The sequence below is a fragment of the Brassica rapa genome, chromosome A06 (assembly GCF_000309985.2).
Source record: "Brassica rapa cultivar Chiifu-401-42 chromosome A06, CAAS_Brap_v3.01, whole genome shotgun sequence".
Classification (NCBI taxonomy): Eukaryota; Viridiplantae; Streptophyta; class Magnoliopsida; order Brassicales; family Brassicaceae; genus Brassica; species Brassica rapa.
In genome coordinates, this window is record NC_024800.2 from 9805313 (window position 1) to 9812025 (window position 6713).

The window sequence follows — 6713 nt, forward strand, 5'->3', positions numbered from 1 at the left end:
GAATTTGATTTTGGAAATATATTAATTAAAGAAAAAAAGACAAAAAATCCTAAAAAGTAGGTTAATTAATAACTTCAGTGGCATATCATTGTAAATAAATTGAAAAATTAAGGGCTATTTTATTTTTGTACTTTTCTTTTAATAGTATAGATGTGAAAAGTTGGATATAAGATTTTGAATTTTTTGAAAGGAAAGTAATTTTTTTCAAGTGATGAGAAGATCTAGTTTGTTGTTTGAATTCGTAATCAGACATGTTTGATAAAAACAATATTATGCTATTAATAATGATGACTAATAAGGTGTATGATATTTGAATTTTTCCAAAGTGTTGGAATGTATTTGTACGGTGATATACTTGATGTATAGATTGACCCTATCACAATATGTTGGGCATGAAATAGTCATTTGCCCGTTGTTTTTAGGTATATTTAAAATTTGAAATTGATTGTTAATAGTGGTTGGTGTATTGATGACTATGATAATATTGTAAATAAAAAATGAAAATAAGAATAACTGAGTAAATAATTATTTCAAAGAAAAATAGTGACATTTTCAAAGATTATTTTTGTGTTTGACCACAGGTTTTGAATAATTTTTGATTGAAGCTAAGTTAGAGACACTTTTAAAAGAAACTAGATTTTGATCCGTGCTTGAAAAACGCGGATTTTTTTTTATAATTAAATATATTTTAAACAATTTCTATATAAGATAATGTATAAGTTTGAGCATATTTATCCAAAAACACAGATCAATCTGTACTAAACTGAAGAACCAAAATTGAACTGAATTGCATAAATAATAGAGCAAACCATATATATCTATGACTGAAAAATTGAAACCAAACCAAAAACCAAATGAGTACCTGAATTTTCAAATAAAAATTATATATTTAAAAATATTAATTACATTCAATTTTAAATAACCAAATATCATAAAATACTATTTATAAACAGGATAACCCGAAAACTTGAATTACCCTAATATTTTTATTTGGTTGATAAATAATTTAGTTAACCAAAAGTATAAATTATGTATATAATTATTTATTTAAAATATATATAACTATGTTTAATATAACACATAGTATCAAATAATATTATGTTTTAAAATAAGTAGATTTTGTTCTAAAACACAATTCTACTGCTAACCTATTTTAAAGTATCAATATAGTGTTAATAAATAACAATGTGTTTTCAAAGTTTTTAGAAGTTATCACTAACCGATTTATAATTGGTTAGACTAAATATTTAACAGAACCAAAGATAAATAGCCATTTTCTGAAAATATAGCAGATGGAAAGATTGAACCGGTTTTATGTAGACCATAATCATATATATGGATTCGTATAGGAACTGGCTTGGTATTAAATAATACAACCAATTTAGAATATTAAGTTGTGACAAACATCGTTTAGTTTGTGATTGATAATGCTGAAATGTTCATACACATAACATGGTTAATGAAATCAGTTTAGTTAATAAGGTTGGTATAAAATAATAGTTTGCAATTTTTTTTACAATAAATATTGTATTATGTTTATAGTCTCCAAAAGTGTTTACTATTAAATAAATCACAAGTAATCATTACAAATATAGGATGGATGTTATTTAATAATAACACAAAATAATTATGATGGAATTATGTGTATATAGTAAATGTATATGTAGAGAAATAGGTTAGTATCATTTTTTATGACTAATTTGTCTTTAATGAAGAATAATAAAGTTAGTAGTATAAGAAATAATAGGAATTCTAGTTAAATGAAATGATCCAACTATAACTTGTTTTAAATATATTTTTTAGGACTATTTTCCTTTTAATAGTACTAGGTGGCCGGTCCGCACCCTGTGCGGGCATAAAAAAATTAAAAATATGGAATAAATATTATATAGTTTTTAGAAGTAACATATTTTACAACATAATACCACCGTCTTTGGGGGAATTCATCAGTCATGGAAAAAAGCTGGTAGTCAATATTTGAGATGGACGAGAGGGAACACAGTAACGTCAGTATGAAGAGGCAGATATTGTGTGTATGTATAATTGCAACGTCACAAAATATTTTGTGTGTTTAAGAAGATACTTTCATTCAAAAAAATGAAATAAATAGTGTATAATTTTAGAAGTAACAGATTTTATATTATCATTAATTAAAATTGTATTGTATATGTGTCATAATTCTTTATTTTAGGTGAATAATATTATTTTTCCATAAATAATAAACAACCATTTATGTAGACATATTAAAAGAAAATATAAAAAAAAATCAAAATATTATCCATAAATAATATAAATTATGAAGTACATTTCTCGATAAAGAAAGCAAATTCAATTAGAAACCTGTAAAAAATTAAATAAATTTTGTAAGCAATTTGACGGGTTAACATTATTTGATAGATTTATAAATTTATAAATTTTATTGAACATGAAATAATATTAAATTGACATACCGTCATCGGTCTCCTAACTCATCACAACCCATCTGGCAAATACAAAAATAAATAATTGTAACAGTTTATATATCTTAAAATTTGTATTTGAAAAAAAGTATATTAAAATTATGTACCGTGACTACTGAATATTCTGAAAAATTTGTTTGTAGACAACATTCTATGTTTTTGTCTGCGGCTTCCCTTCTTTATCAGTTATTAGGATTTTTGATCCAAATATCGACTTAACTCTTGAAAGTGCAACTTTGCCTTGCATTTTGTAAGCATTTTATAAATTATTTTAAAATTATGATAAATTTATTCTTTAAACAATGATAAATAATTTAAAATAATATTAATAAACATTTTTGGATTTTGAAATATTTAAAATAGTTATTATATAATTATATTCGAACACAATTCATCAAGTAGAGTATAAGTTCGATCGCCACTGTCATGTAATAACAAAATTTTAACAGATAGAAGTATGAGGAGATAAAGGTGATTTATATGCTAAGAAAACATACTGTCGAATAACAACAATGACACAACGTAGCTCTTCTGAGTGCCCATTGTCTTGGTGGGTTAGTCCTTTATTAGGCTGTACAGGTTTATTGAACTTCTAAGGCAAAGTGGGTGGTAGAGTCGATGAAAGATGAGGAGTCTTTGCGTCTAAACACATTTTTCTTAACACACAAACAACATCGTCGTAATACCTTAATAGTATGAGAGGAGAGATTTGTGAATAATACTTTAAAGAATGGAAAGAGAATGTTTTTTTTTAAGACTTTGGGTGTCTCCTATATATACAGTCGATTTATTTCTCATATTAGTGACGCACAATATTTTGCACAATAAATAATGAAATCGTTTAAAGAAAGATATTAAATGTGTATTGTCAAAAAATGATTTGCATATGATATGATTTTAACTTGCGCAAGTAATCGATATTAGAAAGGTAAGTTATTAAAAACAAACAACCTAATTAGAAACATTAAAATATTTTATAAACAATGTAATAAATATGATATCAACATGCGCAAGTTTACCGTTTGAATAATAAGGAAAGTCTTGAATATTTGTCTTAATTCTAAATCTTGCCCAAGGGTAAACTAAATCGATAAAATTTAATGATTTCAACTGGCACAAGTAATCCATATTGTGAATAAATGATTTGCATATTTAATGATTTCAAATTGCGCAAGTAATCCATATTAGAAAGGTAAGTTATTAAAAACAAATTTTGTCAATAAGTTATTTGCATATGTAGTGATTTCAACTTGCGCAAGTAATCCATATTAGAAAGGTAAGTTATTAAAAACAAACAACCTAATTAGTAAGGATGAGCCCTTTACCAGATATCCGAAGTGGCACCCGAACCCGATCCGAAAAACCCGAACTGAAATCCGAACCAAAGTAGTAAAATACCGAACGGGTATTGAATAAGGAGAGATTGGATACCCGAACCCGAACGGAAAATACCCGAACCCGAATGGATATCCGAAGCTAACCGAATATATGTATAATTAACCTTATATTTCTAGTTTACATCTCTCATTTTATATAAAATATTTATATTGATACTACACATACTTTAAGTTCATATGATATACATACAATTATGAAAAAAAAATGATTTGCTACTCACTTAAAATGCATGTCAAGTTTTTTATTTCAAAAATTAACAAAAAGTTACATCCAAAATTAAAAAAAAAATAACTAAATTAATGCCTTTTTAGTTTTAAAATGTCATGTCCAAATCTATTAACCATTCAATCTATTAAAAATAAAAAATTAGTTAACTGAAAGTTATATTTTTAAATATAAGAAACTTGGTAAATAAAAATTTTAATTTTTCAAAATCTAAATATCCGAACCCGATCAAAAATAACCGAATCAGAACTAAAAATACCCGAACCCGACCCGAAGTACAGAAATACCCGAACGGGTTCTACACCTCTATACCGAAATACCCGAAAATCAGAAATAGCCGACCCGAACCCGAACGGGTACCCGAACGCCCACCCCTACTAATTAGAAAAATTAAAATATTTTCTAAGCAAATGTAATTAATATGATATCAACATGCGCAAGTTTACTGTTTGAATAATAAGTAAAGTTTTTAATATTTGTCTAATCCTAAATCTTGCCCAAGGGTAAACTAAATCGATAATATTTAATGATTTCAACTTGCGCAAGTAATCCATATTGTGAATAAGTGATTTGCATATTTAATGATTTCAGCTTGCGCAAGTAATCCATATTAGAAAGGTAAGTTATTAAAAACAAATTTTATCAATAAGTTATTTGCATATTTAATGATTTCAACTTGCGCAAGTAATCCATATTAGAAAGGTAAGTTATTAAAAACAAAAAACCTAATTAGTAGGGGTGGACACTTTACCTGATATCCGAAGTGGCACCCGAACCCAATCCGAAAATGCATGTCAAGTTTTTTATTTCAAAACAAAAAGTTACATCCAAAATTAAAAAAAAAAATAACTAAATTAATGTCTTTTTAGTTTTAAAATGTTATGTCCAAATCTATTAACCATTCAATCTATTAAAAATAAAAAATTAGTTAACTGAAAGTTATATTTTTAAATATAAGAAACTTGAGTAATGAAAATTTTAATTTTTTTTTTCAAAATCTAAATATCCGAACCCGATCCGAAATAACCGAATCCGAACTAAAAATACCCGAACTCGACCCGAAGTATAGAAATACCCGAACGGGTTCTACACCTCTATACCGAAATACTCGAAAATCCGAAATACCCGACCCGAACCCGAACGTCCACCCCTACTAATTAGAAACATTAAAATATTTTGTAAGCAAATGTAATAAATATCAACATGCGCAAGTTTACTGTTTGAATAATAAGGAAAATTTTTAATATTTGTCTTAATTCTAAATTTTGCCCAAGGGTAAACTAAATCGATAATATTTAATGATTTCAACTTGCGCAAGTAATCCTTATTGTGAATAAGTGATTTGCATATTTAATGATTTCAACTTGCGCAAGTAATACATATTAGAAAGGTAAGTTATTTGCATATTTAATGATTTCAACTTGCGCAAGTAATCTATATTAGAAAGGTAAGTTATTATAAACAAACAACCTAATTAGTAGGGGTGGGCACTTTACCCGATATCCGAAGTGGCACCCGAACCCGACCCGAAAATGCATTTCAAGTTTTTTATTTCAAAAATTAACAAAAAGCTACATCCAAAATTAAAAAAAAATAACTAAATTAATGCCTTTTTAGTTTTAAAATGTTATGTCCAAATCTATTAACCATTCAATCTATTAAAAATAAAAAATTAGTTAACTGAAAGTTATATTTTTAAATATAAGAAACTTGAGAAATAAAAGTTTTAATTTTTTTTTTCAAAATCTAAATATCCAAACCCGATCCGAAATAACCGAATCCGAACTAAGAATACCCGAATCCGAACTAAGAATACCCGAATCCGACCCGAAGTACAGAAATACCCGAACGGGTTCTACACCTCTATACCGAAATACTCGAAAATCCGAAATACCCGACCCGAACAGGTACCCGAATGCCCACCCCTACTAATTAGAAACATTAAAATATTTTCTAAGCAAATGTAATTAATATGATATCAACATGCGCAAGTTTACTGTTTGAATAATAAGGAAAATTTTTAATATTTGTCTTAGTTCTAAATCTTGTCCAAGGCTAAACTAAATCGATAATTATTACTCCTAGCTATATATGGGCTTAACGAAATCGACAATAGTTTTGGATTTGTCTACATAAGCAATTGATTAATATAAATGAAAAATAAAATTCAAAAAAATCGACCAGTAGAATTATAACAATTTTTCTGAGAAGCTATATATTAATGCTATGTCAGCAGAAATCACTAAATTGACTTCTATTTTAATGTAATGTTTAGGAGGATTGATATTTTTGACAAGAAATGTTGCCTAAGCGTTGAAGTACACATTTGGATAATTGAGAAGAAAAAAATTGTATGGCCCCACTTAGCGTCTTCACGAAATTTCCAAAATACTAGTGTTACAAATTTAAAGAGAGGACATATTTTATTTCAGCAAAAATGAACAAAACTTCTATCTTCCAGACTGAAACAAAGAACTTGGTGAAAAAAACTTCGATTTAACCATGGACTGGAATATCAAAGAGTGACGAAACTAACAAGTTTTAACTAGGAAATAACATGCTTTTTAACCTCAAGGGAACATTAATAAATAAAAAGTTACGCAAACAAGTATACAGAACAAAATGCATGAA

General features: G+C 27.1%; 1 long non-coding RNA gene across 1 annotated transcript; it reads left to right on the forward strand.

The window, feature by feature from the left end:
* The first annotated feature begins 2261 nt into the window (after positions 1–2261).
* On the forward strand, positions 2262–2815 carry LOC117125946. The gene is made up of 2 exons (XR_004448406.1): positions 2262–2342; positions 2549–2815. It is a non-coding gene; the product is annotated as an uncharacterized LOC117125946 (long non-coding RNA).
* The last annotated feature ends 3898 nt before the right edge of the window (positions 2816–6713 follow it).